Raw genomic sequence first — 27,710 nt, forward strand, 5'->3', positions numbered from 1 at the left:
TTCTTGTAATTTTTTTATTTTCTGTAATTTAGTGTTTGTTTTTTTGTATTATAGATTAGTTTATTTAATTGTATTTTAGTTTAGCTAATTGTAGGTAATTTATTTCATTAATTTATTGATAGTGTAGTGTTAGGTGTATTTGTAACTTAGGTTAGGATTTATTTTACAGGTAATTTTGTAATTATTTTAACTAGGTAGCTATTAAATAGTTATTAACTATTTAATAGCTATTGTACCTAGTCAAAATAAATACAAAGTTGCCTGTAAAATAAATATAAATCCTAAAATAGCTACAATGTAACTATTAGTTATATTGTAGCTAGATTAGGGTTTATTTTATAGGTAAGTATTTAGTTTTAAATAGGAATAATTTATTTAATTATAGTAAATTTATTTAGATTAATTTAAATTATATTTAAGTTAGGGGGGTGTTAGGGTTAGGGTTAGACTTAGGTTTAGGGGTTAATAACTTTATTATAGTAGCGGCGACATTGGGGGCAGAAGATTAGGGGTTAATAATTGTAGTTAGGTGGTGGCGATGTTAGGAAGGGCAGATTAGGGGTTAATACAATTTATTATAGTGTTTGTGAGGCGGGAGTGCGGCAGTTTAGGGGTTAATAAATTTATTATAGTGGCGGCGAGGTCCGGTCGGCAGATTAGGGGTTAATAAGTGTAGGTAGGTGGCGGCGACGTTGGGGGGGCAGATTACGGGTTAATAAATATAATATAGGTGTTGGTGATGTTAGGGGCAGCAGATTAGGGGTTCATAGCGATACTGTAGGTTGCGGCGGGGTCCGGAGAGGCAGATTAGGGGTTAATAATAAAATGCAGGTGTCAGCGATAGTGGGGGCGGCAAATTAGGGGTTAATAAGTGTAAAATTAGGGGTGTTTAGACTCGGGGTTCATGTTAGGGTGTTAGGTGTAGACTTAGAAATTGTTTCCCCATAGGAAACAATGGGGCTGCGTTAGGAGCTGAACGCTGCTTTTTTGCTAGTGTTAGGTTTTTTTCAGCCCGCTCAGCCCCATTGTTTCCTATGGGGATATCGTGCACGAGCACGTTTTTCCAGCTTACCACTACCGTAAGCAGCGCTGGTATTGAGGGTTGAAGTGGAGCTAAATTATGCTCAACACTCCCTTTTCTGAGGCTAACGCAGCCATTCAGACAACTCGTAATACCTGCGTTGTCTTAAGGGAGCGCTGGAAAAAAAAACCTTGTTAGCACCACGGGTCTTTACCGACAAAACTCTAAATCTAGGCGAAAGTTAATGAACTTTAATTTAAAGAGATATTCTAAAGCAAAAACGGAATACTCTATTTGCTAGAGCACAATATATTTAATTTTTTCCCCCTAGATAACTATGGGGTTGATTGCAATGTTTTTAATATCGACTCAGTCAATATGGGAAGTGCGTTTTTTTAAGATGATCACAATCTAAAATGGATTTAGCCCCCCACAGCCACAAATTAGTTTTCAATAGAAACGTTCCTAATAATTAATTTCCGTTGTTAAGTACTCTGGTTTGAAATTGGGAATAAAACTGAAACTGACATATGCAACAGTACTTCCACACCTCATAATATTACATTACAGTTCTTTTGAATTAACACCTTTGTTTAGTGTTTGAGGGAAACACAAATTTACATGTGTGAGAATAACCTATTATAATACAAATCTATTACACTAAAAAAGTGTTGTACCAACAGGATCATGTCTTCTTGAACGGGTTTTAAAAAGGAACTACTCCTTTGTAACCGGACATTCAAATGGGATTGTGCATTTGCGACCAGTTTAAAAGCCTGGTCAGGAAGGTGCAGTTCCTCTTGAAATCCCATTCACGAGGCTTCAATCCTGTTTGAAAGCTTGGTCATGAAAATGCCTGTACTGAAAGTGACAATCACGACAATGTAAGTGTGAATTAGAAACAAACATTTACAGAAAGAGATTATTACCCGCTATTTCTATTAGTTGGGGTCTTAATCTCACTTTTCTTGAAGATCCCCTTATGAGATTCTAGAAAGGCAGATTTTGCTATATCTCACTAAGGGATGTTCCCAAAACCCCATAAAACCTTTACATGGGGTATATTGTTGTACTCGAGGGACTTTGTGTAACATAAATATGGGTGTTTTATAGCAGTAAACATATAAGGATGATGATATAAACAGTAAAAGTGCAGTATTTGTGTAAAAAACACAGAAAAAAAATACAAACACTAAATTTGGTCAGGTTTTGTGACTAAGTGGCTACAAAAAAAACACTGGGCATACACTTTTGGAATACCCTGGGTTGTCTACTTTTGCAATGATCTGTAAAGTGGCATAACGGTTACTGAAGTTGTAGAAACTAATGATGAGCTGTAAAGTATTTGGATGATGGTGGAAACTGGGTATAAAAATGTGTTTAGAAAAGGGTTTGTATATAGGCCTTTATTGGAGGATGAAAGACTGAACTATCTGTTATTAGAAGAAATAACCAAAATGACAATGAAGGGTAAGGTCATAGTAATGGAGACTTTCATTTGCCAGATATAGACTGAAAGATTCCATCTGCTAGATCAGCTAGAAGCAGGTATATTCTTGAAACTTTGCCAGGGGAAGCACTTGAGCAATTAGTTAAGGAACCAACTCAAAAATTGAATCTATATTAGATTTAATACTTACACACAGTGATATGTGTCTGTAGGTGAGAACTTAGGATCCAGTGATCATCAATCCATTTGGTTTAGTATGAATGTGCAGATACTGTCCACCCAGACTAATACAAATTCTTTAGACTTTAGTAAGGCTTATTTTTCATTCATACATGGGAGAATACCTAAACAACTATTTAAAAGGGGATTCAAGAACAGTGGGAATTTTAGAAGGTGCCATTTTAGATGCAACTGCACACTGTATTAGACATGTCTGTAAAAGTAAAAAAAAAGAGGAAACCAATATGGTTTTCCCAAGAAGTAGCACATTATGTAAAGAGAAACAAGATAGCTTATAAAATTACAGACACACACAGTCTGACGATGATCTGCAAATATGGAGACTCCAACAAAAAAGACTAAGCAGTTAATTAAGAAACAAAGCTCATATGAAAGAGAAGATAGCACAGTCAGTAAAACATAGGGACAAAACATTATTTAGATATATCAGTGAAAGAAGAAAAACTAAGATTGGAATAGTAAAATCGAAAACAGTTGATGGGAGAATAATGGAAGGAGATAAGCAAATTGCAAACTGTCTCAATGATTACTTCAGTTCTGTTTTCACAAAATGGACATGATTTTTACAGAGGATGAGGTTTTGTTGGCATTATCAAAAATAAAAGTCAGTGGGTCCTGATAATATTCATCTATGGGTTTTAAAGGAACTTCGATCTGTGCTAACTGCCCGATTAACTGGTCTGTTTAATCAGTCACTATTGACAGAAGTTGTTCCAGATGATTGGAGTATATGGAATGTAGTACCTCTTCATAAAAAGGACATTTGGGAATCTGGTAACTACAGGCCAGTTAGTTAACCTTCAGTAGTAAGGAAATTAATGGAAAGTCTCTTAAAAGAAATAATTATGACTTAATTAAAGACAAACAATTTAGAGGACCAAAATCAATCAGACTAATCTAATTGACTTCGTTGAGTATGTAACAAAAGTATGAGACCAGGGTGGAGCAGTTGATGTAGCATATCTAGATTTCAGCAAAGCATTTGACACTGTCCACAAAACAAACTAATTCACAAACTGTATTTCCTTGGTCTAGACTCAAAAATCGTGAACTGGGTAGAATGCTGGCTTAAGGATATAAAACAGTCTTAGTAAATGGAGTACATTCAGCAGTGGGGGCTGTTACTAGTGGTGTTCTTCAGGAGTCAGTTCTGTGGCCTGTTTTGTTTAACATATTTATCAGAGATATCAGCAAAGGGCTACAGGGGAAAGTATGACTGTTTGCGGATGATACAAAAATTTGTAATAGAGTAAATGCTCCAGGGGGGTAGACAAAATGAGAAGGGATATACAAGAATTGGAGGATTGGACAAATGACTGGTATCTAAAGTTTTAAACTGCAAAGTGTAAAATTATGCATTTAAGGGGAAAAAAATCCAAACTTTAATTACAGACTCAATGACACTTTACTGAATGTTACAAATGAGGAACGGGACTTGGTAATTATTTATTCAGATTATTTAAATTTAGTAAACAATTGTAGTATTGGTAGATGTATTTGCAGCAGAAATAGTAAGGTTCTTATGCCACTTTACAGATCATTAGTTAGGCCTCATCTTGAGTATTTTGTGTATTTCTGGAGGCCATATCTCCAGAAGGATATAAACAAACTTGAATTTGTGCAAAGAAGGGCTAAAAAATAAAACGTACCCAGAGAAGCTCCATGACCTAAATATGTATAGCTGTAACATATGCCTGCCTGATATCACTGTCCCTTTAAGACTGCCTTCCCTGCTACTGACAATCATACTGTTTGGGGAGTATCTGCATTCAACTTACCTGCCAAATAAGTAATCATTCATGCACCTGATTCCATCAGTCTCCTTTTAAATCATCTCAGGCCTAATGTGCATTGCATTAGCTTTGAAGTTTTGTTCCAGAACAACAGAGGTCTGTAACTGTTCCAGTATGGATTTTACCAGCATATTCAAACTACAGCCTTTCCTTTTTTTTAATATATTTATTTCTTTTTGGAAAAGAGAAAAATTAGTGACAACAATTGGGGATGTGCAGGACCCCTTCACACAAAAACATATAAGAAAGAATCGGACATAATGGTCCGAAAACAATTACAGACATTACGATGATATTTAAACAGTTCTCCACACATGCAATATCGAGTATAATGATCATACCAGTAGATCATAAGACAAGTGTATGCTTAATACAATACCTTGAGTCATTTAAGAGTAATAAGGGGGAGGGGGAGGGAGGGGAACATAGAAAGGAGGAGTGGGAGAGGGGAAGGGGGTTGCAAAACCCGACTGCCTCCCTTAGGTAAACGGTCTACAAGGCAGGCATAGTCAACTAGCTTATCGAGTAGTAGGGGAGGAGTCTTGTGTCGTGGCAGATGGGCGCCAGATGGTCTCATGTTTATCTTTCCAGTCAGCCCACGCCATTTCAAACAGATCCATTTTATTCATATCATAATATATGGTCTTTTCCATAGTTTAGAGGTAGGCCATCCTGTCCACAATCTCCCCCTATTTAGGGGGTGATTCCTTTTTCCACGCTCTAGCTATAGTCGTTTATATGGAGGTCGGTAGGTATATGCACATTAAGCTATGATGTTTAATCAAGGTGTGTAGGCCCAAATGAAGAAGGGCAGATGTTCGGCTGTTAGGTATCCTAATTCCCATGTCAGTTAAGGCACGAAAACCTCTATCCCAAAGGGGCTGAATTTTGGGGCATTCCCACCAAATATGTAACATATCACCAGGGAGACCACAACCCCTCCAACACAGGGGGGAAGTGTCAGGAAACATTTTGGCTAGTCGAGTGGGAACAAGGTACCAGTGAGAGATGACTTTGTAATAAGTCTCGAACATTGTTATGCAGTGTAATGATTTCTTGGTCATTGTGATGGATCTTTGCCAGGTGTCAACAGGAATGTGAGTGTGTAGAAGAATATCCCACCTAATCAGATCTGGAGCTGGTTTGGGAGGCAAAGTACCCTCCAGTAAATTATAGTGTGCTGTCAAAGGTTTTAAAAGTCTGCATCCCCCGCGCCAGATGGACTCCCATGGGGTGAGAGGGCGGGAGGATGAGGGAAAAAGTCCCCAACTTTTCAAAAAACTTTTAACTCTAAGAGCTTCAAAATGAAGAATAGGGGGAATATCAGTACGGGACTCCAAGTGGGATAGTTCAAGAAAGCCATCCTGTTGGGTCGTGGACCAAAAGTCAGAGACCTGCCTAACATCTAGTCAAGCCCAAATGTTAGGGTGAGTCTCCACAAGTGCTGTAAAGAGACCCGCTACCGAAGTGATCGGGGAGGGGTGGGGAGCAATTAATTGGCGGTGTCGAATCTTATCCCAGACCGAAACTCTAGAATGACAGAGTTGTGAACACCCAGAGATATGTGACAGTGCGGTGGGGTCCAAATCAAATCTTTAAGGGAAACATTGAAGGGCAACAAGGACTGCTCTATTTCTCTCCACCTGTCACGCGACCGGAGTACTCCCCACTGGGAAATATGCATGAGTATAGCACCCTCGTAATATTTCACAATAGAGGTGGATGGCCAATTCTCCCAGGTGAATGGGAAATTGAAGGGTTTTGTGGGTAATTCTGGGAGTCTTACCTCGCCAGATGAACTTTGAAATCTCACTCTGAAATTGTAGCAAGAGATGCATGGGGATTTTAATCGGAAGGCATCGGAAGAGATAGGTGAGTTTCGGGAGAAAGGACATCTTAAGGGAGGCTATTCGCCCCATCCAGGAGATGGATTTGTGATCCCATGTGTGTTTAAGGGTATGTAATTCCGTCAGAAGAGGGAGATAGTTATCTTTGACCATTTGCACTACACTATTGGATATCCGCACACCTAAAAGAGTGACTTGCTCGGTTGTCCACTAAAAATTTAATTCGTCCTTCAATTTGAGGATGTAGTCTGGTGAGTATCCCCACCAATAAATCTCAGTCATGGGAACATTGAGTTTGTAAAAAGAGAGGTCTCCAAAAGCTTTTAGGATATCCAGAAGTCTGGGTATGGTGCTAGAAGGGTCTGCCGTGAAGATAGTGACATTATCTGCGAACAAGGCAACTTTATGTTTGTTACCCGACAGTGTTATTCCCTGCATATCTTTATCTGAATGAATTTGCTCTGTCAGAGGTTCTACCACTAGAGCAAACAACAGGGGGGACAGTGGGCACCCTTGTCTGGTACCATTCGAAATTCGAAAAGGAGGGGAGTGGAAGCCTAAGCCCCTTACCCTTGCCGTTGGAGTGGAGTATAGGGCCCGAATAGCCTGACAGGTTGTAGGGGGAAACTTGAATACTCTTAAAATTTCCCATAGGTAGGTCCATCGGACTCAATCTAAAGCCTTCTCTGCATCCAAAGAGATGACCGAGAAGGGCTTGTGCATCCTGGTGGACTCACAATATTGATTAGTCTCCTAGTATTATCCGGTCCTTCGCGACAGTGGATGAAGCCCACTTGATCAGGGCTAATTAGACTCGGCAAGAGTTTACAGATTCGATTGGCTAGTAATTTAGAATATATTTTGACATCTACGTTGATCAAAGAGATCGGTCTGTAGCTAGAACATAAAGAGGGATATTTATTCGGTTTAGGAATCGTAACTATAGTAGCTTCTAGGAGCTCCTTTCTGAAATGTCCCTTCCCTCCAGCGAAATCAAGAAATCTCAACAATAGAGGGGATAGTTTGTGAGTAAAATTCTTGTAAAATTGGGCAGGGAATCCATCTGGCCCAGGGTCCTTAAAGGGCTTTAGGCGCTTAACTATTTGCTTAAGTTCTGTCAGCGTGAATGGGGCCATGAGCAAATCTTGCTGTTCAGCTGTACATGTTGGAGGATTCAAACTAGCTAGAAACTGTCTGATGACATAGGTGAGGGCTGGATGTGAGTTTTCAGTACTTTCAATGTTGTATAATTTGAATAGTAGTCCGTAAAACTCTCTTCTATCTGAGATGGTGTTCTGAGTGTTTTGCTATTGTGCTGAATGTAAGTGTATTCGGGAAACATTATGTTTATGTATTAATTTATTGGCCAGCATAGTGTCGGCCCTATTGCCTTTGTGGTAGAAAAGTTGTTTGAGCTTAGTAAGGTTGTGTTAACTGGTTAATATGATCTCTAATGGCCATGATTTGTGTTGTGATGTCTACAATGATAGAAGCCCGATTAGTGGACTCTAATTTTCTAAGCTTAACATGTGCCTGCGCTAATGTAAGTCCAGCCAACTTTCTCAAGCGGGCTTGCTTACGAATAATACATCCTCTAACTGCTGCTTTAATGGCCCACAAAGGATATTATCCGGAGTCTGCATATTGTCGTTCTGTCTAATGAGCTCAGTCATATCTTCTCTCAGTTCCTCTCGGAACGGGATGTCTGCCAAAATGGTATATTGACACCAACATGTGGAGCACATGGTTCAGTTTACAAACCAGTATAGTGTATCTGGCCTGCAGAACTTTAATCATCTGTATCTGTTCATAAGCCACCTTGTTGTGTATCAATATAGCTGTACCTCTAGCTTTCTTACTAAATGGGGAATATTCCAGAATCGCGTAGGAGCGAGAATGGAATCTTATGGGGGCGCCCATCTGCCAATGAGTCTCTTAGAGGAAAACTACATCTGGGTTGTGGAATTTAAGAGAGCGGGCCAATAGGCTCCTCTTAAATGGAGAATTGAGGCCCCGTACATTATGGGTGAGGAATCTAAGATGAGTCGTCGTCGTTATCTGCTCTGAAGAATTAATTCGGGGGGGGGGGGGGGGGATGGGGTTGGAGCCATCTCTAAGCAGATGTTCAAAGGATTTAAAGTGAGGAAGAGGGAGTAGAAAAGGGGGGAAGGGAGAAGGGAAGAAGGAAAAGGGAAGGGAGTTCAGTCAGAATCTTAAGTCCTGGTAATGTACTAAGTATTGAGGTGGAAATAGTCCACCTGGGTGGAACCCTGGCCTGGACTACCCTGTGTGGGGGGGGGACTAAGAACAAAATAGGGGTGACAAGGGCCAAATTATTTGGCCCCACTCCATATATACGGAGGTCGAGTCAAGTAAGCAGTCATTGTTGTCCGTCAACCTAAGGGGTATGTAGCAATGTTATCAGTATTGTCATCCCTCCAACAAGGCTATGAACCTTTAACCTGTGCCATGCCTGCCCCATACCATATTTTAACATATACAACATCAAACAGAATAAATAAGAAAGAAACTTAACAACTTATCTGAACTGCTGGGGCATTTTCTCTGCCAGGTGTAATTCAAAAGCTTCTTGTCGCTCCAAAACACCTGCCAAAATTAACAGAGGCAGTGAAATTTCCCGGAGGGAACCAAGATTGTTTTACGATAAGTTCAGGGTGGAGGTGTGTCGTGTCTCAGAGAGTCCTGCATCCGCTGCATTTTCACCCTTTTGGGTCTTAGGTCTTTGCCTGACCATTCAGTTGCATTAGCCCACAGTTGCACCCGCACAGGAGGGGGCTCTTGCAGATCGTCGGCTGTGAGTCCCCATTGTGCAAGTAAAGTGGTCCCCTGGGCCAAGGTGGACACCGTGTATGACCGGTTATCCCTAGATATGATCAATTTGGTTGGGTAGCCCCATCTGTATTTAATACCTGCCCATCTAAGTACCATTGTGACCGGTTGGTACAATCTTCTATGTTGTAGAGTATGCGCCGATAGGTCACGCAACAGTTGGACATCCTTAAACTTCTCAGGCATCTGTGGCTTGTGGAAGGCAGCCTGCATAAGCTTATCTTTGAAAAGAAAGCTGTGGAAGCAGACAATAACATCTCTTGGTTTCTCTTGTGAAACTGATCTCGGGTGCAGAGCTCTGTGTGCTCTTTCCATGGTAAAAAGAAACAATCAGTAACACTAAGGGTGTGTTACTACTAGGGGGTGCACAGGACCCTATATGATTACTATGTAAATAGGCTAAGAGAGAAGAGAACAAGAAATTACCTGTAATAACTAGAATAAAATATACTATATGAAATAATGTAAACAAATAAGAAACAATTCTTATAAATATGGGACTATGAGAAACATAGGATACAACACAGATAATAACAAATACAGTAATAAGAAATTCCTGAAAGGTTCTTATCTGGAAATGCTGTCTTCTTCTGCAATGTTATATAGATGGTAAATGTCCCAATTGGGGTGGGAATAGTCCCAAATGATGAATATGATCAAATACCAGGATGATCAATGATCAGGAACACAGATGATGACTGGAGTCAGCTGCTTTGTCAGGGAAATCAGGATCTAAGAGCAAGTTTTTTCTGTGAAAAAATCACAAAAAGACAAAGGCGCCTCCTGGTGTAATACAGTTGGTGAAAGAGATTTGTTAGGTTATCAAAAAGGTACGCACAAGTGGAGCAGCACCCAATTGTGCTAAATCAAACAGACTGGGATCTCACAGTGTCCCACCTCACTGACACTGCAATGAAACTGGTTTCTCCAACGTCTTGCCAGACTGACAGAGCTCAGTCTCTCACAAAGAGGTTTACATAAAACCAAATTTTATTAATAAAATAAAAATCTCAGTGTCTCATGACACTAGATATTAAAAGAACAAGCAACGCGTTTCTCAGACTGCTGTCTGTTTCATCAGGCTTTAGGAGAAACGCATTGCTTTTATTCGAATCAGCCAATAGAATGAGAGCTGCTAAAATCTATTGGCTGATTTGAACAGCCAATAGGATCTTGCTGTAGTTTAGCTGTAGATGTCTTTTGGGATGTTTTTTTTTTTTTTTTTATTAGGGTTTTTTTTTTAAATGAAAAAGAGCTATGTTCACTTTAGAGCAATGCCCTACCAAATACCCTTTTCAGGGAAACTTTTTTATTTGGATAGGGTATTTGTTTAGATTAATTTCATTGAAAATATGAACAACGAAAATAATTGCGAGTTTGCGAAAGTAAATTTTGCAATTTAAACACTGTGCCACTTGTAATATGGATTTGAGCACAAAAACACTGCGATCTCGCAATCGTGTTTGAGCTCCTCATGTTAACGATAGCTCTCCACTCGTGATCCAGCTCTTTATGCAAAAAAATGATAAACTATAATTGAAACCAGAGTTTTTTTGCACAGAAATCCTCTATACAAAATTCTTCTACCAATAAGTACATTTTAATAATATCATTAAAAATGATATATGTAACATCCCACCTATATAACTCAGGGGAAAAATCCTACCACATTAGGAGACCATTCTTTCTATAACAACAAGATAACAGTTGGTTGTGAACTTTTCCTACATATCTTTACTCTATGAATGCTGCTAAATCTATCTCTTCAAAAGGTTTCTCAATGTCTTAGGTGAACATTAGAGATGTGCATTTGTTTTATTACAAATACACAATATATTTGTTTTTTTCTTAATTAATGCATTTTTTTGAATCCTATCAAGGTAAAAATACTCAGGAAATTTTGTGAGAACTGTAAGAAAACGTCCTTGTCCGGCCCTCTTGCTGGTACTGTAAGATTCAATTTTAATAGTATACAAAATAAATTATGTGTTCATTTGCAAAAGTTGTATTCCTAAATACACTGTTGTACACAAAGGGTCAACTTTCGTATTTATTGTGATTGATCCGCCGTAGTTATCAAAGAGTCAAGATTGAAAACAGTGGTATTCGAGTGGAATTGTGATCATTCGCCCTCCTATTCGACACTATTTGAACCTCTCACTAAGTTATAAAAAATTCTACATTTACGCTCGCGTCTTTTCTGACTCAGCGTACCTGGTTTTCAATCCACCACCCTTAAGGTTGCGTATGCCATAGAACTTAATTGGAGTCTGAAAACACAGAAAGCTTATGTTCAATGCTGCAAGAGAATGAAGCATATGACATAATAAAAGTAAATTAGAAACTTTATTAAATTTGTATACCCTTTCTAAATCAAACAAAATTATTGCTCCACATTTGGTGCACTAGTAAATATAGGGATAAAAATTAAAAATACATTACTACTTATTCTGTGAATACAAGAAGGGAACAGACGCACCCAATGACTCCCGGTATCAATTTATTTAGGTAACACACATACGTACACTATATTGCACTTACTAGACAATAAATTGATACCGTGAGTCACTGAGTGTGCCTGTTTCCTTCTTGTATTCACAGAATTTTGTATCCATTGGACTGACAGGCTACAGCAGTCCAAGAGAAAGGCGGCACCAGACTCAGATTGAGATTCAAAAGGATTCAAAGGGATCATTATACACAGGAGTGTGTTAACGTATATGGGAAACATGCATTCTCAGGAGGATACAGTATGGAAATAGGCTTACATAGCCTTTAAAGTTTATTATTGTCTTTCTAATATTGAGTAGTGCGAATTGTATTGTGCAAATTGTATTGGTCATACTAAAATATACACATATATATATATTTATATATGTGAAAAGGTCTTGCTGAATTTGTTATAGCTAGGAATACTGTGAATATTTTTTTATCTGACACTCCTTTACCAGTGGAGCGCAGTTGAAAGTAAAAAGGTACATTACTACTTATGGATTATGTTACAAATGTGTCTCTCATTACAAAGCAAGGAGACAATATTAATTACACAATATATATAGAGATAAAAATGAAATAAATACACAACATAATATAGCTAACTTCCTTTGTATTTTTTGGAAAAATCTATGTCCACCATGTTTAAGCCATGTAATACAAGTCACACTCTCGCTATATTTGACTCAACACTTTTCGCACCAATTATGACGCAAACTCCTAAACAACCCTCATAATAGTGAATTTTTCCACCACTTTTGATTGGAATATGCATAATCACATTATTTATGACATCAGCCAATCTGTTTCAAATACACATTATAAACTATCACTAACGAATCAAATTGCTCGATACTTGTGTAATTGATCACTCATCAGAACTTATAAGTGCCATTTGTTACATTGTATATTGTTACATTGTGTATTATACTTTCAAAGTATGTATGTGTGAAATTAGTATTAAAGATAAACATTGATGCTGACATTAGGACACCCAGTGTAATATTTTAGACAAGGATTTTAAAATTCGAATTGATGTTTGATTCAATATAATCTTAAACTGATAGCTCAAATGGATAGTCCACCTAACTTTAAACTGTCATGATTCAGATACAGAAGAAATTAAAATCCCCCCGTTACTGGCATGCTATTTTCAGTGTATTTCTTCCTTCTTTTGAATTTCTTTTTCAGTAAGAAATCTCATTTTATATGCCAGCCCATAATATAACACCTGTGAAGGGGTGGTTTTTAAAACTAGATTGCAATAAGGAGGGGTTACACAGGTACAGAGAGAAAACTGGCCCAGCTCTTAAAATATCCATTGATTGAAAATAAATACATACGATACCCTGATTACATGTTATATTCACAATTATTCCTGCTCAGAATAATAATACATTTACACTATATACATATAGTGGTATAAATAAACACAGAGATGTGAAAGACAACAAAAAAAAAAGGAATTTAGGGACACGCAAATATGTTTGCAAAAGATTTCTGACATAACACACATACATACACACACACACACACACACATATATATATATATATATATATATATATATATATATATATATACATATACAAGTATGTGCAAAGATATATGTACAAATTCTAGCATTAATAATCATTTATAAAAATAAAATGAGATAAAAGCATATCTTCTTGAAATACAAATACACATTAATTTAGGTGAAAGTATCATATAACAGATTTTTTTGTATAACAAATCAATATAAAATTAATTTTCTATGAGATATTGTTTGTTGAGGTATAATTGTAGCTATTTCTTGTACATTAACAGAGGAAAAATAAAAGATTAGCTTTAGAGAAATGTGCTTGTTCATGGACAGTAATGAAATGGTATAAATAAAGTTTGGAAAAACCAGAATAACCGCAACATCAATGACTGTTAGTAAACACCAGTCCGATGCTCTTTGCACCGTACTTGATGCGCGTGTTTTTGACGGCTTTTTTGATAAATAAGGAGATCATATTCAGGTCCGTGGCAGCAATGTTTGGGGATGTCTGGCGAGCGTATTGACGGCGGCGAATGCAACATAGTTGACGCTTTGATAAATAGGCCCCAAAATGTGATGTAAGGGACCTTATAACTCTGCTGGGTCTCATAGTTATAGTTGTCTTGGCAGGCTTTAGAAACTCATTTCAATCCTTTAGAAAGCAGTATTTTTTTGAATGACTTTTGTGACAAGTTAACATACGTCTCACAAAGCCTTTTCTGATCCATCAGAAAATAATTTTCATAACATTTTTTTTCACATATAAATTATATATCTGGTATGGTAAAAGGACAGTAAAACATTTTTAGATTGTACTATAAAATGTTTAATTATATGATATAAAAGAAACTTTGCAATATACTTTATTTATTTCTATTTGGAATGGCAGATTCTCGATTTAAAAGGACACTCAAGTCAAATTAAACTTTCATGATTCAGACTGAACACATCATTTGAAACAAGTTTCCAGCTTACTTCCGTTATCTAAATGTGCACAATCTTTATATTTGCACAGTTTCTGAGGCACCATCTCCTGCTGAGCATGTGCAAGAATTGACAGAATATACATATATGCATGATATACTAACTTTACAACTTATCAGAAAGAAATCTACTACACATTTGAAAGTCAAACTAAGTGCTTTTGTATTGTCTTTTCATTATGTATTTACTATTTATGCAATTCTATTGTATGTTATGGCCCTTTAACCCTGCTGTATTCACACAGTCATTGCTTGCAGACACTAGTAACTCGTTTAAAGCTAACTGAAAATGGCGTCAGCACTAGGGATGGGGCGAATGTGTTTATATCCGAATTCAAATGTTAGAACGAATGTTATTGTAGAAATTCGATTTACATAATAGAATGTTGAATATTCTTAAAAATTCGATTTTCGAATGTTATTTACAGTTTTCGAATGTCACATTCGAATTCGAATGTCATATTCGAATCGAATGTCACATTCAAATTCGAATATTACATTTATAAAACACAGTATTAGACTAGAAATACTATTTCGAATTCGAATGTGACATTCGAATTTGAATGTAGCATTCGAATTCGAATATTACATTTATTAAACACAGTTGTAGACTAGAAATACTATTTCAAATTTGAATGTCACATTCGAATTCGAATGTCACATTCGAATTCGAATATTACATTTCGAAATTAAATGAATTGCATAGCTAAACATTCTATTATTCGAACGAATATTTTCCAATTTTATTGAAAAATTCGAAAACGAAAATTCGAAAATAGAATGTTAGAATGTTATATAAACATTCAAAATTCGATTCGAACGAACGAATGTATAAAAATTCGTGTTAAGTTTCGAATTTTTATAAACATTCGCCCATCCCTAGTCAGCACCGAAGGAAACCAAGGTTATATATTCTTTTTTGGACACAAACTTTTCACTTATGTTTTCACTATTTAAATACCTAATTTAATTTAAAAAGAAACACTTCTGTACTTTATTCTCAGGATACTATTTCCTTTGAATATATCATTTTATATTGGAATTTTATTTAATTTTTAATGTCCCTTTAAAGGGCAACTAGGATTTCTACCACCTATTGGGTCTTGTTAAGATCCATGGGTTTTTATACAGAAAAACAGTTAACGTGGTTTCCGTGCGGCTTTGCACCCATACTTTGCATTTAGATTATTCAATAGTGATTTTCTAATTTATCATAAAACTATTTTTGAGCACATTTCACAAGACTTTTGTATTTCAATAGACGGGACCTCATGCTCAGCGTTAGTCCTTTCTGAGACCATACCTTGTCTGGTTACCCCTTTTTTCTCTTAGGGAGAGATGCACTCAACTAGGCTTAGAACTGAAGCTGGAAATACTTCCTTGCTTAGTCCCTCCTTACTCCCAGGGTATAAACTCTTTCTGCACACTATGGGGCCTATCTATCAAGCTCCGAATGGAGCTTGAAGGCCCGTGTTTCTGGCGAGTCTTCAGACTCGCCAAAAACACAAGTTATGGAGCAGCGGTCTAAAGACCGCTGCTCCATAACCCTGTCCGCCTGCTCTGATGAGGCAGACAGGAATCGCCACAATTCAACCCTATCGAGTACGATCGGGTTGATTGACACCCCCCTGCTGGCATCCCATTGGCCGCGAGTCTGCAGGGGGCGTCGTTGCACCAACAGCTCTTGTGAGCTGCTGGTGCAATGCTGAATACGGAGAGCGTATTGCTCTTCGCTTTGGACATTATCCACACCTAACTAAATGACGATTTGAAGCCTCTAAAGTTTCATGGGAAAAAGTAATTGCTATGTACTTTATGCGTTGTCCCTGCAACCCGGTATAGCAAGCAGGAATAAAGATGATCAAAATCAGTGATGGAGTAAAAAGCAAGCCTTTATTATATAAAAGTTCAAATACATCCAAGGGGAACAAGGCAGCATGCAGCAAGATCCGCTAACATTTTTTGGCTATTCAGCCATAATCATAGCTATACACCTGTTGTTGAAGCATTCTAATATATATTTATCTCAATAATCAGATTCTGTTGATTAACCCCTTAATGACCACAGCACTTTTCCATTTTCTGTCCGTTTGGGACCAAGGCTATTTTTAAATTTTTGCAGTGTTTGTGTTTAGCTGTAATTTTCATCTTACTCATTTACTGTACCCACACATATTATATACCGTTTTTCTCGCCATTAAATGGACTTTCTAAAGATATCATTATTTTCATCATATCTTATAATTTACTATAAAAAAGTATAAAATATGAGGAAAAAATTGAAAAAAACACACTTTTTCTAACTATGACCCCCAAAATATGTTACACATCTACAACCACCAAAAAACACCCATGCTAAATAGTTTCTAAATTTTGTCCTGAGTTTAGAAATACCCAATGTTTACATGTTCTTTGCTTTTTTTTTGCAAGTTATAGGGCCATAAATACAAGTAGCACTTTGCTATTTCCAAACCATTATTTTTCAAAATTAGCGCTAGTTACATTAGAACACTAATATCTTTCAGGAATCTCTGAATATCCATTGACATGTATATATTTTTTTTTAGTAAACATCCCAAAGTATTCATCTAGGCCCATTTTGGTATATTTCATGCCACCATTTCACCGCCAAATGCGATTAAATACAAAAAATCGTTCACTTTTTTACTAATTTTTTCACAAACTTTTGGTTTCTCACTGAAATTATTTCTCTTGTTAAGTGTATCCAGTCCACGGATCATCCATTACTTATGGGATATTAACTCCTCCCCAACAGGAAGTGCAAGAGGATTCACCCAGCAGAGCTGCTATATAGCTCCTCCCCTAACTGCCATTACCAGTCATTCTCTTGCACCCAACGAATAGATAGGATGTGTGAGAGGACTGTGGTGATTATACTTAGTTTCATACCTTCAATCAAAAGTTTGTTATTTTATAATAGCACCGGAGTGTGTTATTCCTTCTCTGGTAGAATTTGAAGAAGAATCTACCTGAGTTTTTCTATGATTTTAGCCGGAGTAGTTAAGATCATATTGCTGTTTCTCGGCCATCTGAGGAGAGGTAAACTTCAGATCAGGGGACAGCGGGCAGATTAATCTGCAAAGAGGTATGTAGCAGCTTATTATTTTCTGACAATGGAATTGATGAGAAAATTCTGCCATACCGATATAATGTAAACTCAGCCTTAAATGCAGTAGCAGCAACTGGTATCAGGCTGTCATGTATGTATATTTTACACTTCAGTATTCTGGGGAATGGCACTTCACTGGAATTATACTGTATGCATAAAACTTTAGCCTAATTTGCAGGGACTAGCAACAGGCTTTTTAATAACACTCAATTTATTAATGTTAAACGTTTTTTGCTGGCATGTAAAATCGTTTAATTTTCTGAGGTACTGGGTGAAAAAATGTTTTGGGCACTATTTTTTTCCACTTGGCAGTCGTTTTATTTAATTTATGACAGTTTACTGATCTCTCTCACTGTTATGTGTGAGGGGGAGGGACCTTTTTTGGTGCTTTTGCTACGCATCAAAAAATTCAGTCAGAAGTTTATTGTCTTCCCTGCATGATCCGGTTCATCTCTACAGAACTCAGGGGTCTTCAAAACTTGTTTTGAGGGAGGTAATCACTCACAGCAGAGCTGTGAGATTGTAGTTGACTGTGATAAAAAAAACAAAAACGTTTATTACTGTATTTTTTTTTTTTTTTCCTGCTATCAGGGTTAGTTATCCTTTGCTAATGGGAGCAATCCTTTGCTAAAATTGTGTTTTTTACAAAGATTTGATGCTATAACTTTTCAGTTTATTAATTTTCAACTGTCATAACTTTTTCTGTGCTTCTTATAGGCACAGTACGTTTTCATATTATAGTAAATTACTTGAAAAGTATTTCCAAGTTGCTAGTTTATTTGCTAGTGTGTTAAACATATTTCACCAAACAACGAGGGGAGAGTTATGCCGACTAACTAGCCTCACGTGTCAGTACCTGCATCTCCCGCTCGGGAGGTGCGTGATATTGTAGCGCCGAGTACATCTGGGCGGCCATTACAAATCACATTACAGGATATGGCTACTGTTATGACTGAAGTTTTGGCTAAATTACCAGAACTAAGAGGTAAGCGTGATCACTCTGGGGTGAGAACAGAGTGCGCTGATAATATTAGGGCCATGTCAGACACTGCGTCACAATTTGCAGAACATGAGGACGGAGAGCTTCATTCTGCGGGTGACGGTTCTGATCCAAACAAACTGGATTCAGATATTTCAAATTTTAAATTTAAGCTGGAAAACCACCGTGTATTACTAGGGGAGGTGTTAGCGGCTCTGAATGATTGTAACACAGTTGCAATACCAGAGAAAATGTGTAGGTTGGATAAATATTTTGCGGTACCGGCGAGTACTGATGTTTTTTCTATACCTAAGAGACTTACTGAAATTGTTACTAAGGAGTGGGATAGACCCGGTGTGCCGTTCTCACCCCCTCCGATATTTAGAAAGATGTTTCCAATAGACGCCACCACACGGGACTTATGGCAAACGGTCCCTAAGGTGGAGGGAGCAGTTTCTACTTTAGCTAAGTGTACCACTATCCCGGTGGAGGATAGCTGTGCCTTTTCAGATCCAATGGATAAAAAGTTAGAGGGTTACCTTAAGAAAATGTTTGTTCAACAAGGTTTTATATTGCAACCTCTTGCATGCATTGTGCCTGTCACGGCTGCAGCAGCATTTTGGTTTGAGTCTCTGGAAGAGACACTTGAATCAGCTCCATTAGATGAGATTACACACAAGCTTAAAGCCCTTAAGTTAGCTAACTCATTTATTTCAGATGCCGTTGTACATTTAACTAAACTTACGGCTAAGAATTCCGGATTCGCCATTCAGGCACGCAGAGCACTGTGGCTAAAATCCTGGTCAGCTGACGTTACTTCTAAATCTAAATTGCTTAATATACCTTTCAAAGGGCAGACCTTATTCGGGCCCGGGTTGAAAGAAATTATCGCTGACATTACAGGAGGTAAAGGCCATGCCCTGCCTCAAGACAGAGCCAAACCTAAGGCTAGACAGTCTAATTTTCGTTCCTTTCGTAATTTCAAAGCAGGAGCAGCATCAACTTCCTCTGCACCAAAACAGGAAGGAGCTGTTGCTCGCTACAGACAAGGCTGGAGACCTAACCAGTCCTGGAACAAGGGCAAGCAGGCCAGGAAACCTGCTGCTGCCCCTAAGACAGCATGAATCGAGGGCCCCCGATCCGGGAACAGATCTAGTGGGGGGCAGACTTTCTCTCTTCGCCCAGGCTTGGGCAAGAGATGTCCAGGATCCCTGGGCGTTAGAGATCATATCTCAGGGATACCTTCTAGACTTCAAATTGTCTCCCCCAAGAGGGAGATTTCATCTGTCAAGGTTGTCAACAAACCAAATAAAGAAAGAGGCGTTTCTACGCTGCGTACAAGATCTTTTATTAATGGGAGTGATCCATCCGGTTCCGCGGTCGGAACAAGGACAAGGGTTTTACTCAAATCTGTTTGTGGTTCCCAAAAAAGAGGGAACTTTCAGGCCAATCTTGGATTTAAAGATCCTAAACAAATTCCTAAGAGTTCCATCGTTCAAAATGGAAACTATTCGGACAATTTTACCCATGATCCAAAAGGGTCAGTACATGACCACAGTGGATTTAAAGGATGCTTACCTTCACATACCGATTCACAAAGATCATTACCGGTATCTAAGGTTTGCCTTTCTAGACAGGCATTACCAGTTTGTAGCTCTTCCATTCGGATTGGCTACGGCTCCGAGAATCTTCACAAAGGTTCTGGGTGCTCTTCTGGCGGTACTAAGACCGCGAGGAATTGCGGTAGCTCCGTACCTAGACGACATTCTGATACAAGCTTCAAGCTTTCAAACTGCCAAGTCTCATACAGAGTTAGTACTGGCATTTCTAAGGTCGCATGGATGGAAGGTGAATGAAAAGAAGAGTTCTCTCTTTCCACTCACAAGAGTTCCCTTCTTGGGGACTCTTATAGATTCTGTAGAAATGAAGATTTACCTGACAGAAGACAGGTTAACAAAGCTTCAAAATGCATGCCGTGTCCTTCATTCCATTCAACACCCGTCAGTAGCTCAATGCATGGAGGTGATCGGCTTAATGGTAGCAGCAATGGACATAGTACCCTTTGCACGTCTACATCTCAGACCGCTGCAATTGTGCATGCTAAGTCAGTGGAATGGGGATTACTCAGACTTGTCCCCTACTCTGAATCTGGATCAAGAGACCAGAAATTCTCTTCTATGGTGGCTTTCTCGGCCACATCTCTCCAGGGGGATGCCATTCAGCAGGCCGGACTGGACAATTGTAACAACAGACGCCAGCCTACTAGGTTGGGGCGCTGTTTGGAATTCTCTGAAGGCTCAGGGACAATGGAATCAGGAGGAGAGTCTCCTACCAATAAACATTCTGGAATTGAGAGCAGTTCTCAATGCCCTTCTGGCTTGGCCCCAGTTAACAACTCGGGGGTTCATCAGGTTTCAGTCGGACAACATCGCGACTGTAGCTTACATCAACCATCAGGGAGGGACAAGAAGCTCCCTAGCAATGATGGAAGTATCAAAGATAATTCGCTGGGCAGAGTCTCACTCTTGCCACCTGTCAGCAATCCACATCCCGGGAGTGGAGAACTGGGAGGCGGATTTCTTAAGTCGTCAGACTTTTCATCCGGGGGAGTGGGAACTTCATCCGGAGGTCTTTGCCCAAATACTTCGACGTTGGGGCAAACCAGAGATAGATCTCATGGCGTCTCGACAGAACGCCAAGCTTCCTCGTTACGGGTCCAGATCCAGGGATCCGGGAGCGGTTCTGATAGATGCTTTGACAGCACCTTGGACCTTCGGGATGGCTTATGTGTTTCCACCCTTCCCGATGCTTTCTCGATTGATTGCCAGAATCAAACAGGAGAGAGCATCAGTGATTCTAATAACGCCTGCATGGCCACGCAGGACTTGGTATGCAGATCTAGTGGACATGTCATCCTGTCCACCTTGGTCGCTACCTCTGAAACAGGACCTTCTGATCCAGGGTCCCTTCAAACATCAAAATCTAATTTCTCTGAAGCTGACTGCTTGGAAATTGAACGCTTGATTTTATCAAAACGTGGTTTTTCTGAGTCAGTTATTGATACCTTAATACAGGCTAGGAAGCCTGTTACCAGAAAGATTTACCATAAGATATGGCGCAAATACTTATATTGGTGCGAATCCAAGAGTTACTCATGGAGTAAGGTTAGGATTCCGAGGATATTGTCTTTTCTACAAGAAGGTTTAGAAAAGGGTTTATCCGCTAGTTCCTTAAAGGGACAGATTTCAGCTCTGTCCATTCTTTTACACAAACGTCTGTCAGAAGTTCCGGACGTTCAAGCTTTTTGTCAGGCTTTAGCTAGGATCAAGCCTGTGTTTAAAACTGTTGCTCCACCATGGAGTTTGAACTTAGTTCTTAATGTTTTACAGGGGGTTCCGTTTGAACCCCTTCATTCCATTGATATCAAGTTGTTATCTTGGAAAGTTCTGTTTTTTTTTTTTTTGCAGCAAAAAATCTAACTATTTTAATACAGATAGCTAAAGTTTCAGAACCTGGATAATTTACTGTAATCACACAGTATTCAACAGAGAATAAGATAACAAAAAAAAGTTACACCAAAAATGTATCTTCTTAACAATAGCTACCAAACAGATATACTATAAATATCCTATTGTGTAAGATCTAACTTATGCTTTTCTGCATAATCAGGTAGAACATTTTTTTTTTTTTTTTTTTTTTTTTTTAAAATAGTTTTTTATTGAGGTTAAAAATCGCATTGACAGCAGTCTCATCATCAGGATACATTATACAACTTATATTATACTGACATGACATTACACAATGGGCACCTCATTTTTTAAAACTTGTGAGTTTTGCGAGATCCTCAGACAAGCAGGTCCAATCGTGGGACCCAAAGCTAAACAAAACAAATGAGGAAATGGCAAAGTAGATAATAGTAAAGATTGCAATTTCAACCTATGTGGGATAAATACAGAATATGAAGTGTATATATAATCTCAATACAGTAAAGCACAATAAAGGCATCAGGGTAGTTCTGTATAGATCATTATTTGGAAAAACATAGAGTAAAACCTCTCTTAATAATTATATAATCTGTTAACCATTGATGCTGAGCCTCCATTAAAACATAGGCAATCTCTAAACTAATATCTTGAGCAGACTACAGAAAACAGGAAATCACTACAAAATCAATAATCTTGTGTTGAACCCCTGAGAGCCAATCTATCATGTAGCAGTGGGAAAGAAAAACTAGGTCATGGCTCTACAGGTAGGGCAGAGGCTACTAAACTCTGCCAAAAGGGTGCAGAAAAAGGGGAATCATCCCCAACCGCACAGAAGTAATGTGGGGGAGGGAAGGGGAAGGAAGTTAGAGGAAGGAGGGGGAGAGGAAGGGAAGGGGGAAGAGGAGGGAAGGAGGAGGGAAGGGGAGGAGAAGGGGAAAGAAGGAGGAAGGAAGGGGATGGAGGAGGAGGTGGAGGAAAGAGGAGGGGAAGGAGGAGAGGAAGGGGAAAGGGGAGAGGGAGGGGGAGAGGAAGGGGAGAGGGAGGGGGAGAGGAAGGGGAGAGGAAGGGGGGTGGGGGTGGGGGGGGGCGGGCAGAAGGTTAGCAAAAAATGACAGATCTTAATAAGGACACCTAAGCATGTGGACAATCTTAACTAGAATGTACATTATAGACAGAGCTCTAAGTTTATCATACATGGTGATATACTGGTATGGTATGTAGACTATCTTCCAAACTATCTAAATAATATTGATACTGAACAGTAGTGGGTAATGATGTAATATAAACTAATAACATTGCATGGCAGTCAATATCATAGCTCAAGTAGTTATGAGGTTTAGGTCACCAGGCTCAGCAAATACCATCTCTCAGTCTAGATCATAATCAACACAATACATATACTCAGCAGTAGGTATGCAAAAAAAAAAAAAAGAAGAGGTTATAGTATCAAAGGTGGTGTACACATATGATCTGAGTTGAGTTACAGGCAGGCAATTTAAACATATAGTGCAACCTCCCCTGTCTACAAATAAGAAAGCATAACAAAGTATAGTACTAATGTGAGGTACTCCTAGTTTAGGCTAATGTGAATGGCAAAAGTTGGGCTATATGCACTGTACTAACAACAAACAGATGTGGCAGTTAATATGTATGAGCAGGAGCTAGTTCTCTAGTGGGGATCCGACATTGTGTCTTCATAAATAGATTGCCAATCTAAATATAGAGGAAAACTCCAGGTAACCGTAGCATTAGGTGTCCCATGTGCAATACAGCTGCTCCGGTGGCCACAACTTTCTCTTTTATGTCTTATTCATCCCGTTTGCATGCGCGCAAACCCTCCTGATTTCAGATGTGAGCAGCCAGCCCGGGGAACCCAGGAAAAACAATGGCACCAAGTCCAGGGCATCTGCCTACCATGAAAGTGTCCCCAGCCAGGCCTCCGCAACATAGCCGCATGACTTTCCACAGAGGGACGCGCAGTGGACAGAGCACAAACACCGATCTGTCCCACATGGTCTGCGCCCGCCCGCAGTAGTTCACACCAAGTCGCTCCCCTTATGTTTATGTCGCTCATGGTGACAGAAGTTAGGTAGGGCTCTTGCTTGATGTCTGCACTCACCGGCATCTGCAGCGGAAGGTCCCGCTGAGGATCTGCAGACACTATGTCCCGCTGCGGCTCCTGCGCAGTCTTCTGTAATTCAGCAGAGGTGATATGGCACGAACGTGTCTCTTGAATTTTTTCAGTGAGAGCATCAAGTCTCTCACACATTCTCTGGCCATATTCTTCTATTAGCTCTCTGATATCAGAATACAACACATGTATCTCCATAATGGGTAGTTATAGATCCTCAACCAAAATGGCGCCTCGGTGCGTGACAGGGAGCTCTGTTACAGATTTTTCAGCCCAGCACTGAATATACGGCCACCAATATTCTAATCACATATCCCAGGCTTCTTCCTGAGTCACCATCCTCCAACACAAGCTGAATAGTTTATTCTTATCGAGGGTAAAGCTTAGTTTTCAACGGTTAGGGTCTGGAGCTCTTAATAATGCGTCTTCTAGCCTTGGCGGTTAGCCCCGCCCCTCGAAAGTTCTGTTTTTAATGGCGATTTCCTCGGCTAGAAGAGTCTCTGAGTTATCTGCCTTACATTGTGATTCTCCTTATCTGATTTTTCATTCAGACAAGGTAGTTCTGCGTACTAAACCTGGGTTCCTACCTAAGGTGGTCACTAACAGGAATATCAATCAAGAGATTGTGGTTACATCTTTGTGTCCTAATCCTTCTTCGAAAAAGGAACGTCTGCTACACAATCTAGATGTAGTCCGTGCCCTGAAATTTTATCTACAGGCAACTAAGGATTTTCGACAAACGTCTTCCCTGTTTGTCGTTTATTCTGGTCAGAGGAGAGGTCAAAAAGCTTCGGCTACCTCTCTCTCCTTTTGGCTTCGTAGCATAATACGGTTAGCCTATGAGACTGCTGGACAGCAGCCTCCTGAAAGAATTACAGCACATTCTGCTAGAGCTGTGGCTTCCACTTGGGCCTTTAAGAATGAGGCTTCTGTTGAACAGATTTGCAAGGCTGCAACTTGGTCTTCTCTTCATACTTTTTCCAAATTTTACAAATTTGACACTTTTGCTTCTTCGGAGGCTGTTTTTGGGAGAAAGGTTCTTCAGGCAGTGGTTCCTTCCGTATAAAGAGCCTGCCTGTCCCTCCCGTCATCCGTGTACTTTAGCTTTGGTATTGGTATCCCATAAGTAATGGATGATCCGTGGACTGGATACACTTAACAAGAGAAAACATAATTTATGCTTACCTGATAAATTTATTTCTCTTGTGGTGTATCCAGTCCACGGCCCGCCCTGTCACTTTAAGGCAGGTAATTTTTCCATTAAACTACAGTCACCACTGTACCCTATGGTTTTCCTTTCTCTGCATGTTTTCGGTCGAATGACTGGTAATGGCAGTTAGGGGAGGAGCTATATAGCAGCTCTGCTGGGTGAATCCTCTTGCACTTCCTGTTGGGGAGGAGTTAATATCCCATAAGTAATGGATGATCCGTGGACTGGATACACCACAAGAGAAATAAATTTATCAGGTAAGCATAAATTATGTTTTACAAACAGCTTGTGCAATTATGGCTTAAATGGTTGTAAATTCTTCTCTGGGATCCCCTTTGTTCAGAAATAGCAGACATATATGGCTTTGGCGTTGCTTTTTAGTAATTAGAAGGCTGCTAAATGCCACTGCGCACTACACGTGTATTATGCCCAGCAGTGAAGGGGTTAATTATGGAGCATGTAGGGAGCTTTTAGGGATAATTTTAGCTTTAGTGTAGTGTAGTAGACAACCCCAAGTATTGATCTAGGCCAATTTTGGTATATTTCATGCCACCATTTCACCGCCAAATGCGATCAAATTAAAAAAAATGTTACATTTTTCACAATTTTAGGTTTCTCACTGAAATCATTTACAAACAGCTTGTGCAATTATGGCACAAATGGTTGTAAATGCTTCTCTGGGATCCCCTTTGTTCAGAAATAGCAGACATATATGGCTTTGGCGTTGCTTTTTGGTAATTAGAAGGCCGCCAAATGCCGCTGCATTTCAAACGTGTATTATGGCTAGCAGTGAAGGGGTTAATTATGTAGCTTGTAGGGATCTTGCAGGGTTAATTTTAGCTTTAGTGTAGAGCTCAGCCTCCCACCTGAAACATGAGACCCCCTGATCCCTCCCAAACAGTTCTCTTCCCTCCCCCACCCCACAATTGTCCCTGCCATCTTAAGTACTGGCAGAAACTCTGCCAGTACTAAAATAAAAGCTATATTTGGGCTTTTTTGTGGGTTTTTTAGCATATTTACATATGCTGCTGTGTAGGATCCCCCTTAGCCCCCAGCCTCACTGATCCCCCACCAAACAGCTCTCTAACCCTCCCCCTCTGCCTTAATGGGCGCCATCTTGGGTACTGGCAGCTGCCTGCCAGTACCCAGTTTAGTAATGCCCTTTTCTGTAGTGTAGCTTCCCCCCCCCAAGATCAACCCCCCACCCCTTCCAGATCTCTTAGCTGTTTATTTACAGCTTTCAAAACGTTTAATTTTTTTACTTTTGAAAGTTTAGTTTTCTGTAGTGTAGCGGTTCCCTCCCGCTCCCACCCCATGCACGTGCCCGCCCCCCGTGCACGCGCGCGCTCCCGTGCACGCTCCCGCCCCTCCCGCCCCCGATTCCGCCCCCTCCACTCCACTCGGCACATAGATGGCCGCCCACCCGCCTCCCAGACTTGCTCCCACCCACCAACGATACCGGCCACCGATGTCCGGTGCAGAGAGGGCCACAGAGTGGCTCTCTCTGCATCGGATGGCCAAGGGGGTTTATTGCAGGATGCCTCAATATCGAGGCATCACTGCAATAACCGGAAAGCAGCTGGAAGCGAGCAGGATCGCTTCCAGCTGCTTTCCAGACCAAGGACGTACGCCACACGTCCTCGGTCATTAACTGTATTTTTTTTGAGGACGTGTGGCGTACGTCCTTGGTCGTTAAGGGGTTAAAGGGGCACTAAAAGCAAATTTTTTCTTTCATGATTCAGATAGAGCATGCAATTTTAAGCAACTTTCTAATTGACTCCTATTATCAATTTTTCTACGTTCTCTTGCTATCGTTATTTGAAAAAGAAGGCATCTAAGCTAAGGAGCCAGCAAATGTGTGGTTCAGAACCATGGATAGCACTTGTTTATTGGTGCTGTACAATTAGCAAGGACGACCCAGGTTGTTCACCAAAAATGGGCCGGCATCTAAACTAACATTCTTGCTTTTCAAATAAACATACCAAGAGAATGAAGAAAATTTGATAATAGGAGTAAATTAGAAAGTTGCTTAAAAATGCATGCTCTATCTGAATCATGAAAGAAAAAATTTTGGTTCAGTGTCCCTTTAAAGATGACACATAAAACATGTTATACATGAATATGTGCACACACGTATATATATATATATATATATATATATATATATACTGTATATACACACACATGTTAGGATACTAACACATATATTGCTATTAATGTATCCTTATGTCCCAATATTCAATACTGTAGATACAGAATGACACAATTATGTGGTGTGTAAAGTTATGCATTTGATACGGTTTGGGTACTAGTGCTTGAATGCTTATATTGGGATGTGTAAACAAAGGTCCCAAGTATAGTAATGTTAATGAGGTTTTTAAAAATATATCTTCAACATATTAATAAACAATTACAGATACTCGTCGACTTACGACCGCGTTACGTTCTGACCTTCCGGTCGTAAGACGATTTGGACGTAAGTCGGACAAAATATATGGCATGTAAATAATATGGTCTATTGTGTGATATGTTGGGCTGACATTTCATGATTAATAATAACAATAACACCAGAG

Source organism: Bombina bombina, chromosome 1, assembly GCF_027579735.1.
Source record: "Bombina bombina isolate aBomBom1 chromosome 1, aBomBom1.pri, whole genome shotgun sequence".
Classification (NCBI taxonomy): Eukaryota; Metazoa; Chordata; class Amphibia; order Anura; family Bombinatoridae; genus Bombina; species Bombina bombina.